The sequence below is a fragment of the Pongo pygmaeus genome, chromosome 3 (assembly GCF_028885625.2).
Source record: "Pongo pygmaeus isolate AG05252 chromosome 3, NHGRI_mPonPyg2-v2.0_pri, whole genome shotgun sequence".
NCBI lineage: Eukaryota > Metazoa > Chordata > Mammalia > Primates > Hominidae > Pongo > Pongo pygmaeus.
This window is the reverse complement of record NC_072376.2, coordinates 174,938,922-174,952,932: the sequence shown is the minus strand read 5'-3', so window position 1 is coordinate 174,952,932 and position 14,011 is coordinate 174,938,922. Positions and strand designations below refer to the sequence as shown.

General features: G+C 32.8%; 1 protein-coding gene and 1 long non-coding RNA gene across 4 annotated transcripts in view; one reads left to right on the top strand and one right to left on the bottom strand.

Annotated features, from left to right (window-relative positions):
- FSTL5 (follistatin like 5) overlaps nucleotides 1-14,011 on the top strand; it is an 814,279-nt gene that overhangs the window by 317,566 nt on the left and 482,702 nt on the right. The window lies entirely within an intron of this gene.
- LOC129035379 (uncharacterized) overlaps nucleotides 12,251-14,011 on the bottom strand; it is a 44,374-nt gene continuing 42,613 nt past the window's right edge. For both annotated transcript variants that reach the window (XR_010126165.1, XR_008502178.2), the window contains one exon: nucleotides 12,251-12,653. This is a non-coding gene — a long non-coding RNA (uncharacterized LOC129035379). The remainder of the gene's footprint in view (nucleotides 12,654-14,011) is intronic.

The following is a 14,011-nucleotide window of genomic DNA, read 5'->3' as shown; positions in this document are numbered from 1 at the left end:
CAAAGCGTTGATTTTCTTTTGACAAGTATGATATAGCTGAGAGAGCTTTACTAAGTAATGTGCACATTCTTGAAGAAAATAATTTCCTGTCTTATAGAAGCTTCATGTACAATAAGGGATCTGGTATAAATATGCATCAAACATAACAAGAGTATATGTGTCTCCATAAAAACATTTTGACTGGGCTGGGCACGGCGGCTCACGCCTGTAATCCCAGCACTTTGGGAGGCCAAGGCTGGTGGTTCACTTGAGGTCAGCCTGGTCGACATGGAGAACCCTCATCGCTACCAAAAATACAAAAATTTTCCAGGCATGGCAGCACATACCTGTAATCCCAGCTACTGGAGAGGCTGAAGCAAAATGGCTTGAACCTGGGAGGTGGAAGTTGCAGTGAGCCAAGATTGAGCCACTGTATTCCAGCCTGGGCAACAAGAGTGAGACTCTATCTCAAAAGAAAAAAGAAAAAAAAATATATATATATATATACAGAAACATCTGTATATTTTTTGACAGGTCAACCCGTAGAAATGACCAACAGAGGTTTTTTGTTTGTTTTGCCCTTAGGTTTTCAAATACAACACAGAGATGGACATTGGTGGTGATCCTGTAGGTTATGTGAGCATGAACTAAAATTACATAGTATTGAATGTACAAATTTTGTCCTTGCTTTTTTCATGCCAGGACTAATACCGTTATCACATAATAGAAAGGAAATGAAACTCTGGAGTCAAAGAGGCCTGACATTAACCTGTGCTCTACCTCTTACTGTATGACTTCATCCAAACACTCATCTAAGACTTATATTTCCTCATCTATGGACATAATGTTAAATTAGATAAATTGCTAATACTCATTACATTTAAAATTCTAAAATGAGAACTGTATACGATCCCCTAACTTTGATCATTTTATAAAACAACCTATAGAAATTGGATAAAAACCATACCTATGTTTCTACAATGGGCAAAATTCCAGGTCTTCAGGCATTCCTTCGGAAATCCTTACAATAAAGTTTGCAGGAGTAAAAATTTGGTTTTACCTGCCAGTCTGAAATGCAATGAAAATATTTAGGCACCAGGATTATTGAATCTTTAGGGAAAGGAAAGAAAAAGTCAGTTAATAAAAACTGCTGATGTCAATTTAGAGAACTGAAAATTCTTAAGGGTGATTTTTAAGGGATTACTGCTGATACTGCAAATCAGTCAGCAATGTGCTATGCTCATTTGTTCTGTTTTAATAGACCTTATATAGCTATTTAGGAATTGCCCTATTAACAGAGACTGCAATAAATATCCAATGTTCAAAAACCGTTTTGAATTACCTGATGAGAAAACAAAAGAGTATGTCTGCTCATTTTTCCTAGGCAAATGACATTTAGTGACTTTTTTCTATTGTTCTGTTTGATTGGAAATAGTATGAAGCATTCTGATAATGCCAGTGGTTTAGCTGTTAAGGATAATGTGGTGGCTTTAGTTTATATTGATGAGAACATTAGAAAAATGAAGCAAAACCACAATCAAAAAATTATGGTAAGATGACAAGTTTAAAATATTAGAATGGAATATAGAACTTGAAAGCAATCTTTCTAGTGTTAAAAGCTAATTATGACTTTGAAGTTCCATTGTCTGTCTTAAATTTAAAACAACTGCTAAATGGATCATTTCTTTTATTTAGCCATTTGAGCTTCTCTTTAATAAAGGTCCTTGCCATCCAAATGGAACATAAAGTTTTTATTGGTCCCTAATGATGCCAACTACAGCTGTACAATCATCATTTTAGAGTCCAAGCTCTGTCTGCTCTTGGATCTGTTGTCACTTGATCACAAAAGCAGAAGTATCTTTAAGTATATTTGCTTAACCAGATGGTAAATGGCTGCACAGGAAATGCATCCATCTTTTTTACTGTATGACTAAGTGTTAAAACAGAAATTTTAGCTCTGGTGGGAAAACACTCACTTGTATCATTCTAAAAGTAGCATTTTTCCTTTATTGCAAGAAAAAGATATGAACATACAAACTAAGAAAATACAACATTATGGCAAATATTTTTGAAATGTGCATGTAACTATCTGAATAATAGTTGTAATTGAAAGTTAAGGAAAGCATTGACTAATGTGTAAAATATTCAATTTCTGACATTTCTTTCAAAAGAGAACCTGAAGAACATTCACTTGCTATATGTTTAAACTACTAATTAAAATAATGATATTCAGAGGTATTTTAATTTCCTATATATAAAATTAATGATATTTTACATTTGTAAAAGTTAATAAATCAGATTAAACTGTGATGTGGAAATTACTGAATTTTTATGGAATACTTTGAGTTAGTTTGGGAGTTGATTCTTCAAGTTTGAAAACCTGTGAAGAATATTTACAGAGATACAGTCAACATATATTTGAACCTACAGACTTCTACAAGGTTTACACATTTAGAGAAAGTTGGGATCAAAATGTCTTTTGCAAAGAACTTTGATGGCGTTCCTATAGTAGTGAGTGTGAACTGAGAAGAATTATAAAATATAAAATTAACTTTTTCTCTGTTTTATTGAAACTACAACTAATAGAAATATAGTGTATTTGGTAAAAATGACTTCATCTTAGATTAGTTTAATCCCTAAAACAATTTAACCTTAAATAACAAAATGAGCATTTAGATTATATGGGACTGTCACTAAGAAGGGAAGCCAATTAAAGCAGGCTTAAGTTGAAAAGTTAGTAGAAAAAAGCAAGTTATTGATTGTCATATGGAGGTTGAGCTGATAGTTGTTCAAAGGATGATATTATTGAAATGAGATCACAATGATTTATATCAGAGAATACTGGATTATAAGATGTTTGAAATAAGTACATCAGGAAAACATAATTCTAGATGCATGCATAAACATGAATAGCTAATATTAATTGGAAATACAACTTCCCATATATAAGAAAGTAAAAAAAAAAATTGAAGCAAAACTGTCAAAGTTAGTCATTCATATGGACTTCCATGACGGCAAAAACTTATTTTGAAGAGAAAGACTAATATAAGCCTCAATAGTTGTGAAGAAAATGAGTAGGATGTCCGCAGAACAATAGAAGAGTCACATCTTTGTTTTCTTTTTGATGAGCATTATAAGACCTGTAATAGTCCAGGTCATCTCATTTGCTTTTCTCTAACATTACCTAAAGTTTTGTTTAAAATTTGGACATAATGAGATTCCAAGCTGGATAAATTATGTGACATGAATGTACTATGCAATCTTAATCCACTGCTAATTCCATCATAGTTATAACTGGTATAAAGATGAAATATTTATTTCAAAATTTTCCCCAAAGTAAATAATATTACATTTGTCACTTACTGATTCCTAACTTTACACTAGTAAATGTAATTTAGCCAGAAATTCAAAACATTGTAATAGACTAGGTATTAATATCCACATTTTACTTATGAGACATTATTTTATTTAAATTAGATAAGAACATCAGTTAGTAACTAGTGAAATATATATTTGAAACCAGATGGGCAAACTGTCTTTGTTTATTCTACCGGACTATGTTTTTTACCAACTAAATTGTCTTTCTGATTGTCCAAATATTCCTGCAAATAGAGTAACATTTGTCTTAAAGGAGAACAAAGGACAGAGCTTTCTTTTGATCCTATTCTGGGTATGAAAAAGAACAATAGCAAAAGTAAGGAAACAAAATTCTGAAATAAGGAGTAAATTTCCTCAGGAATGACACGAAGAAACAATGAATGATTTAAAACAGGAGATTTTTAACCAAATGTGACAAATAAGGATCAAAATAGGAAAACATAAGAAAAAAAATACTTCAGAAGCAGCAAGATACATAGTTGACAACTGGAAATACAAATAATAATGTGACAATAGTTAATGAATATAAAAAGTCAAATTGATTAAAAGAATTAGAGAACTATAGAATTTTCGACAAGAACATAGGGTTCTAGGGAAAGAAATCAGGCAGAACCAGCTAATTTTTTTTATGAACTCAGTAATATCAGTGCCTTTATTTAAAACTAGTTGCCTTTGAGTTAGAGATAATATATAATTTTAACGTTCAATCAAAAGAGGCACATGGGGAGAAAGAGACAAATGGACACAGAAGGTGAATAATAACACTTTTTTATAACTTTGATTTTCTTATGGTTTTCATTAACTGAATTTTATGAATATTTTTACTGGTTCCAAAGTATTTCCACGTTTTTCTTCATTTTACATAAAATAACACGAGAGATAAGAGAATAGACACTGTTTTTTTTTCTTTTTTCTTTTTTCTTTTTTCTTTTTAAGACAGAGTCTTGCTCTGTTGCCCAGGCTGGAGTGCAATGGCACAATCTCGGCTCACTGTAACCTCTGCCACCCGGGTTCAAGTGATTCTCCTGCCTCAGCCTCCTGAGTAGCTGGGGTTATAGGCACACACCACCACGCCTGGCTAATTTTTGTATTTTTAGTAGAGACGGGGTTTCACCATGTTGGCCAGGCTGGTCTTAAACTCCTGACCTCGTGATGTGCCCGCCTTGGCCTCCCAAAGTGTTGGGATTACAGGCGTGAGCCACTTCGCCCAAGAACAGATACATTATCTTTAAGTTGTTTTGTTTAATAGAGGAAAAAGGGACTTGCACTATTGTCCATCCAAATTTGGATTTGTGCTAATTTAACATGGATAATTTGACATCATCCTGCATCTAAAATTCAGTGTACCATCAACCCAACATTTAATCATGTGTACCCATTAGATGCCAACCAAGCAAATTATGGCATATGAACTTCCTTTCTTTTATACCTATTGCAGTTTATTGAAACTGATTTTAAAGATGCTGTATAGACTGACTCATTTACATTCACTGACACAGATAGAAAAGAGGAATAAAAATAAAGATGTACTAATTTTGTAAATCTTACATGATTCAGAACCATATCAGACAGATGGAATCTCCTCCCAATGTCTGCATTATTGGCATTGATTTTTCTAATCTTCTAGTGTTTTTCAAAATTATGATACCATATTACAAAATATTATAACATTAATTAAAATGGAAATAACTTTTATATTTTTGTAAATAAATCATACGGTTTTAGGAGAAAAGCAGTATAAAACATAGAATGTTTATTAGAGAAAATTTTTTGTAGGAAGGTGGATAAAGATGGCCTGTATTCTTTGGCCATGTAATTTACAAGTTTCTATCATGTTTCAATTAGCTGGACTACAGTCATGCACATCAGAAACTGGAGAAGAAGCAGTTTATTTGCATGCAAGTAAATTTACTTACATTTCCAATAAAGTTATAATAACTCGTGCTATTTATTTATTTATTTATTTATTCGGCAGAGTTTCAATCTTGTCACTCAGGCTGGAGTGCAATGGCACGATCTCGGCTCACTGCAACCTCCGCGTCCTGGGTTCAAGTGATTCTCCTGCCTCAGCCTCCTGAGTAGCTAGGATTACAGGCATGCACTGCCACACCTAGCAAATTTTTGTGTTTTTAGTAGAGATGGGATTTCGCCATGTTGGCCAGGCTGGTCTCGAACTCCTGACCTCAGGTGATTTGCCCAACCATGGCCTCCAAAAGTTCTGGGATTACAGGTGTGAGCCACCACACCCAGCCTATTTTATGCATTTACAAGCTGTTCAAGGATAAACATGGATTACCATTACCCTACACTTCTCACCAATCAAACCATATCCAAGTATTCTATAGTATTATAATAAAATGGGACTTCTATCATTAAACAAAACTAAATATTGTTTAAAGCAGAATATTCAGGCCTTCTCTATTTTGTGGATGATCATAAATTGCTACTCAAAGCTTGGTTGACTCTAGGATATTTAGACTGCTATTCGAATTGTGGAAGAAAAAAGAATACATTTTAAAAATAATTCATTTTTCTCAGTTATACACATAAAGTAACTTATATATTTTGTATGTATGTCAATAAATGAATTCCTAATTCCTAACACACCTAATATCAGAAATCCAAGTAATAATTTACAACACAAGAATGTCCATCCTCCTGCCGTGTTTTGTGAAATGCTTAAAAGATAAAAATATAATATGTTGTATAGATAGATGACTCATGAAGAAATCCTGAGTTAATTCTTTAATAAAGAAAATATGAATCATAGAGTTTTAAAATTAATATTTATTTTAAATTTAATAATTTAAATTAATCATTACTGTCATGATATTTTGAGTATTATTATTTGGTTAAAGTTATTAAATGAGGAAGAGACAGAATCAAATTATGACTTCCTAAAGTATAAAAGTTGATTACTGAAATCTAATATATATTAAATATAATTTCAAGTTCTTATCACCCATTACCACTAGAATATTCATTATGTTTGAATAAAGATAGCATTTGCATTAATGAAAATGTCAGTGAAATTTCTGATAAAACCCTCTCCTGAAAATACCAAGGGTACAATTGCAAAATAATATATGTATAATACCAATGCAAGTTTATTAGTCAAGCATGCTACTTGCTGTAACAAACAATTCCTAACTCAGTCGTGATGTAACACATCTAAAATGCTATTTCTTGCAGTCCAGCATGTGTTTTCCAGGTTTGGGTGGGCTTTATGTTGTAGTCAGAAACCCAGGCTTCCTTGGTTTTGGGCCTCTGCTTCATATCAAGAACTATGGGTCTTCTCCATTCACCAAGTGAATGGGCAAGGGAAATGAAGATCACTCCTGCAAGGCTTTTATGAACCAAGCTGGAAGTGGCATACACTACTCTATCAATTTTCACCAGCCAAAACTCAGTCACATGGCTATACCAAACTTCAAGGGAGGCTGGGAAATGCAGTCTAGTTTTGTGCACAGGAGGAAAAGAAATGGGTTTGGGAAATGTATTAGTCTCTTTTCACACTGCTATGAAAACATACCCAAGACTGGTTTTATAAAGGGAAGAGCCCTTTATAAAACCATCAGATCTCATGAGAACTCACTCACTAACATGAGAACAGCATGGGGGAAACTGACAACTTCCAGTTGGGCTTTGGTGAAATCAAGGCATTAATGGGAGAAAAAAGGATAAAGAGAAAATAAACTTGGATGATATTGCACATGGGGACTAGATGAATCCTGATTTGCTTGGCAAGGCATTATTCTTTCTAGTCTTCAGTGTCCTTACTTGTAAAATGAATGAATTATATTAGGTGTGAGCATTTTCCTATGGAAGATTAACTGTAGTTCCTTAGACTTAAGAAGGCTAGTCTTAAGGAGAAAATGAATTAAATTGTAAGACTGGCATTTGAATAAGAGAAGATATTTGATCAACAAAAGGTATTGCTTATCTATGAATTATACTCACATATTTTAGGTAGAAAAATCATGGGACTAAATCCTAAAAAATATGAAGAGAGATGAATTTAAGAAAAATTAAAAGATGCTAAAGGTACCATTAAGGATATTGTAGCAAAAGATAAAATGTCTGAGAAACACTGAAAATTTAGAAAGTATAGAGACTCAGTGGTATAAATATGAGAGATGATAGAAGTAGATAGAAAGACAGACAGACTGATAGATTATAGATGATAGGTAGATGATAGATAGATAGATTGATAGATGATAGATAGATAGATAGACAGAAATAATACAAAACATCAGAAACAATAGAGAATTGTTTTGCTTTCTAAGTGTTCCTAGAGATGTGACTGAATTTTGATGAAACAAACTTAACAGTAGTGGATATAGCAACACTTTTTTGTCATTGTGTCTGCTATTGTTATTTTTTGTTCTTTTCTGGGCAGAGGTCTCAATGTTTAATTTAATTTATTTGTGCTTAAATAACTGGCTGATACCCTTGAAAACATGTAACATTAATTTAGTTTAAAATACTATTGGTCTTCCCTTCTAATGCTATTATATGATTTGAGATTTGAGAATTTGTTACACAGACTTTCTTCAGAACCATTAGTTATTGCATTTCTTGTGAACTACCAAAGCAATAAAATGTTAACAGTCATAAATGTAGCTATTTTAAAGCTTAAGTTGACCAAGCTTGAAAAATATGTTTAAACAGTAAAGTTTTTAATCAAGGTTTACAATCATTTTGTAGAGGATCGCTTATGTCAGAATTGTGTTGACATTGCAGGGATTCTTGAATTGCTATAGAAATATTTGTGATGTATTTCAATATCGCATTTAGCATGTGCATTTTCTAAAATGAGGAGTGTGCTATATGTTTTTCTGTGTTAGGAATACAACACTAGAATATATTACAAACCTGGTGGACCTTTCAGAATATACTAAGCTTGCTGATAAATGAATTATTAATGTTGACTTTCTAATACAGATAAAGGTAATGATGATATGGAAATGAAATCCTTTGCTGTTGTCTACTCTGTAGTCTATTCTACACTTTGAAAGTACTGACTCCTTTTGTATCCAAGTATGATTGAAGAAATATGGCAGACGTTTATCTAATGCCTTTTATTTATTGAAATCAAGTACATTTCTTCTAATGTAGAGCTCTTTCCATCGACTCCTCATGAATATGAATTCGTGTGGAGAGTGCTGGTCATCTAGCTTCTGAAAATTACAGTAGTTCACTGAAGAAGACTCTAGTTTATGTCACCTTTTAGAGAATGATGTTACGTAACAGTTTATTCTAAATTCCACACATACTGCAATTTGCTTTCTGTCTACTAGCAGCTTTTCCTATGCAACTGCTACTCATGTCACTTGAAATGTCCACACTTTGAGAAAGGCTTCACTGACCTCCCAGGTTTGAGTTAACTGATTTTTCTGTGAATTGTAATGACACAGGAAGCTGCTCCCTAGGACAATTTCAAATTGTGTTGTATTTGTTTTTCTCTCTCCCAAATCAGATAGTAATCTCTGTGTAGGGAGGAATTCAATAGTATTGCTAATTGCTTCGGTAGTGTCTGGCTCAAGACCTGGTATGCAATGTGTTTTCTTTCTTTTTATTTTTTTTAACAAATAATTGATGTTTTGTTGATTAAAGTAAAGAAAAATAAGATCTAGTTAAGTCTGCTGTCAGTTAAGTCTACGTCGATTACATTATTTTAAATTCCTTTTAGTAACTCTTCGTGTCATTCCTCTAACACAGTTTTGCCAGTTGTCTATCTAACCAACCCAAATCTAAGGATTTCTGCCAAAGGAAAAAACATACACACGCAATACTATCTCCCAAACCATACATTCAAACCCTAAAACAAAGAAAGAAGCAAAGAGAAATGAAATCACTATGCAGGGTCTGCGCACAGTGGCTCTCGCCTGTAATCCCAGCACTTTGGGAGGCTGAGGCAGGTGAACTGCTTGAATACAGGACTTCCAGACCTTGATGGGCAACATGATGAAACCCTGTCTCTACTAAAAAAATACAAAAAATTAGCTGGGCATGGTGGCACATGTCTGTAGTCTCAGCTACTCAGGAGGCTGAGGTGGGAGAGTTACCTGAATCTGGGAGGTTGAGGCTGAAGTGAGCCAAGATTGTACCACTGCACTCCAGCCTGGGCAACTGGCTCAGCCCTGTCTCAAAATAAATAAATAAATAAATTTAAGAAATATGAATATAGTAAGGCTTTTTTGCCATTGTATGTGTACACTTCTTTGTATACACACATTCATTCTTAGAATTTAAAATGCAGTTAGATTTCCAAAACAGAGTATACCATCAAGAATGTATTGAGGAAAGCAATGTCTGAGTATCTTCCCTTCACTTGATTGCTTTTACTTGTACTCCAGTTTATGTAAATATGAATCAAATATGATTTTGTGTTTATTTAACTTTTAAAATTTCTGGCGCAGGACAATGTAAGTGGCAAATTTTACAAAGAGTTATTTTGTGTGTATTTAAATATGTTGTTTTTAGACTACTCTACACCCTTCAAGTTCTAACACCAAATAACTTTTGATAATATCTATCTTTTTACTTTGATCATTTTGGGGATTAGCTGTCCACCAAGAAATGTCTCCCTAATGGTGATTTAAACCCTTCGCTCTGATGGTTTTCTATCAATAATAGGAACTATTCAAATATCTAAAATTGAGATGAAGGGCAATGACTACCACCAGACTAATTCATCTAAATTTTCCTGATATTTCTCAATTTTCAGTTGCAGAAATTGAATTTGGTCTATGAGATCTCAAAGCAATTCGAACATCAGTTTCAGATTTTTAAAAAGCTGGATAGTCTCCTATTCATGTAACTGAGCTAAAGACCTCTCTGTCTTTATCACTATCTTTGACAAAATAACTGCCATAATGTTAAATTATTAGTTATAAATTAAAGCTCTATAGATTCACATCAACAGTCTGTTTTGTTCAGCACAGCAGCTCTCAAGCATAAAGGTAATTTAAAAAACAAAAGGAAATATACACCCAAATTTTAGTTTCAATTTCTACCTGAAACTTTGTAAATAACTTTAGAAAGTCTGTATCTTTTCATTGTTGTTTTGCAGATTTTTTTGTGAGTAGTTTTCATAACATACTACTTCTCTTTAAAAAACAGTGCTTAGAAACCTAATGAGAGATAGGGAGGAAGACCTTTGTTATCCTTTTAATACTGGCAGTATTCTGTTGTCATAGATATATTAATTCCTTACATTTGTATAGTGCAGGATATGAAATTGATAAGCAGTAGTGTAGTGACCACTCCTGAGATTTTTTAATTTAAATGGGAAACACAGGTTTGAAAAATGCCGAGGCAGGCAGATCACGAGGTCAGGAGTTCGAGACCAGTCTAACCAATATCTCTACTAAAAATACAAAAAATTAGCCAGGTGTGGTGGTGCATCCCTATTGTCCCAGCTACTCGGCAGGTTGAGACAGGAGAATCACTTGAACCCGGTAGGCTGAGGTTGCAGTGAGCTGAAATGGTGCCACTGACTCCAGCCTGGGCAACAGAGCAAGACTCCATCTCAAAAAAAAAATTAAATTAAAAGAACAACTAAAAAGATTCAAAAATCATAAATTCAAAAGAATGTATAAAATTCTGACCCCTAAGCACAACTTCACAGAAAAAAACATATTGAATACATTCTTAAATATGTAAAATTTTCTTTTAAAAGCATTAAACAAATCTCACAGAAAATATTCAAAGAGTTGAGGAAATGACTTTTTGTAAAGAACATAGAATAATGTATCCTTGCTTGTCAGAAAACTGTCAACTTTTGAGTCTTCTGCTCTGCCGGTAACATCATTAGATGAATTAAGGGAGAATCTCAGACATGTGAAGCTCTGGTCTCTGATCTCAGGGAGCTTTATATTTTCCTTTACTTACTGGCACTTTGTTTAACCTACACGTTAATTTTTACATCAGTTAACTTTAGTTATTAGAAATAGGCTCCTGATAAAATTTTATTTAAATAAAATGGTAACATAGCCCAGGATTGTTAAATCTGAGATTAACCATATTGAAACACTTTTATTATCCCAGAGGGCTCATTTTGCTTTCCTTACTTATTGGAGTACATATCAGGGGAGATTTCATTATATTTGAATTTTAAATTACTTAGTAAAGAACTGCATGAGACTAATATAAGATTGACAATAATGGCAGAGTTAATGTGACATTGAGAAATGTGATGAATAAAAGACATAATTTATACATCTTTATTATAATGACATACATTATTGATAAGTTAGGCACATAGAGAATGTTTTGTTAAAGAATGTTTTTGAGTGAACAGGGCTTGTTCAGCCGAATGTTCTTCACTCTGTTCAGATCAAAACAAACCCTTCCTGACAGTCTCAGCAGGAGTTGAGGAGTTTATGGATTAGAGATTACAGTATTACAGGTGTGTACACTTATGCTGTTTTAGTTTATTTTTTATCTTTTATTTTCAGACTTTAATCTTCTGGTTTATGAAGGAAAACAAAATCACACTTCCCAGAATACTATATGGTTTCCAAACATCCTAAACATATCTTTAACTAACTCGACACAGAATTAGATGAGATATACATTTTTCAGCAATGATCACTGAAAATCAAGAATTCACTATTGATCCCAATGAGATAATATATGACCATGTTGGAGAAATGTCTTTTTGGGGTAAAATAAATCCAAACTATTCATATATTTCAATGAATCGTTTAACTATTATCTTCCTACATGTATCACCAGAGAATGCTACTGTTAATGCTGCTTGCTCTGCTATGTAACGGGGTCTGTGGCTCTTTCCTCAGCTGGGAAGACAACTCGAGTTCTGTAAAATAATTATTCCAGTGTAAATAGAAATGGAAATATGGTGTAAAAGAAAAAAATGCAGATAAAATTTGTTTCAAAAATCATTTTTATTGTTAGTTTTTAAAATCCATTTAAATGGAACATACTCTAGATGTATTATTCTTAGTCATCCTTTGAAGTTTTTATTTTTCCTTAATAAAGAACTTGTCATGGTTATTTTGAATTTATGGATAATACCTTGTTCCTAAATGTTTATTCTGGATTCAAAAATAATACCATTAGAATAACCATGTGTAAAATAACAAACAGATAAGAACAGAAAATCTTTCAGTTAAGAGAGGTGGCAAAAGCGGTCTGAATGTTTCAATTTTCCAAGTGTTACAATTTTGCTTTGGTACAACAGATGAAGTTTCCCAATAATCCGCTGTGTCAGAAATTAGTTGAGGATTTGTGGTTTTCAAGTAGTAGGTCAGCAATGATTTGAGAAAATCCTGAATTAAAGAGAAACAATTTAAGATTAGACGGGTGATCAGCTTAAAGTCCATTACTGCTGGCTTAGGTCTTAGAGAAGAAAAAAAATTGTTACACTGTAGTGCTCACAGAATCTGGAAAAGAGTTGACCAGAGGCTAGGAGGAAAGAGGAAATAAAAAAGAAAGGCTTTAATATATTAGATTGAGTATTACTTAATCAAATATTAGAAGAATATTTTGATCATTTGCAAAGTTATTATATATTTTTGTCTTAAACTGCCTCATCAAATAGAAATCTTAAGTAATCAGAAGGAAACAGTCTGACCTCTTTGGAACTAACCTCAAATTGCAGTTTGAGGTCATTTTATAAAATCCACTGGATGCCTGCTAACACGGTTAATAAATATCTTTGAGGGTTAATGCTAATTAACATTTAAGAAAGAATCAGGCAGGAGAAACAATTCAAATAGAGGAAAAAGTCTCTTAAGGCCCAAATTGTAAATGATCACAAAGTAGTATGCTGCACATGTCACTCCTCTTGAGACTGGAGTGGAGCCAGATGGCTCCATTTACATAAGCCTGTGTTAGGGAAAGTAGATTTATTTTTTTGTTTGTTTGTTTGTTTGTTTTCCATAAAAGCAAAACAAAACAAAAGTGCAGTGTCCTAAGTCTTTCTTGTTATTAGTAGGATGCACTTTCTTCACTGGAGTTTGTAGAGCATCAGGACAATGCTGACTGTTAGGAGAAAAATAACAATCAGCAAGAAATGTGCTGGAGTTGAAATCTGAAGAAAGAAAAATCAGCGTTAGTTTAAACCGTGATTTCGAGAATTTAAATATGAGTAAGGGATAGTTGTTTGTATGCCTATTTTATTTTCATTTGTTTTTTATTGTATTACTTGGTGACAGAGGTAATTACTTTGGCATGTTCTTAAAACTCTAAGGAATATTTCCCAAATACCCTTGCATCCTCAAGTCCTGAAGTTCATTGATATAACTGTAGTATCTAATTTAAATCCACTCCAAAAAAGAAAAAGGAAAAAAGTGTGTGTGTGTCTTCAAAGAACAAAATGTTGAATTGAAATACAATTATCAAATGATTAACTAGATTTATTAAAACATGAAATATATTATTAAAATGTTAAATATATTAATATTAAAAATATGAAAAAATTAAACCAAAATAATTTGCTTTCACAAATCAGATTTCTTGGAATAAAGTTTTGTTAATCAAAATATCACATTATTATATCATGTAATACCTAGAGATTTTTTTTACATTTATATATAGTAAAATTTACCTTTATCACCCTTCCAGTGTACAGCTCTATTGCGCTTTCTTATATCTATAGATTTGTGTAACAACCATCATATTTAGG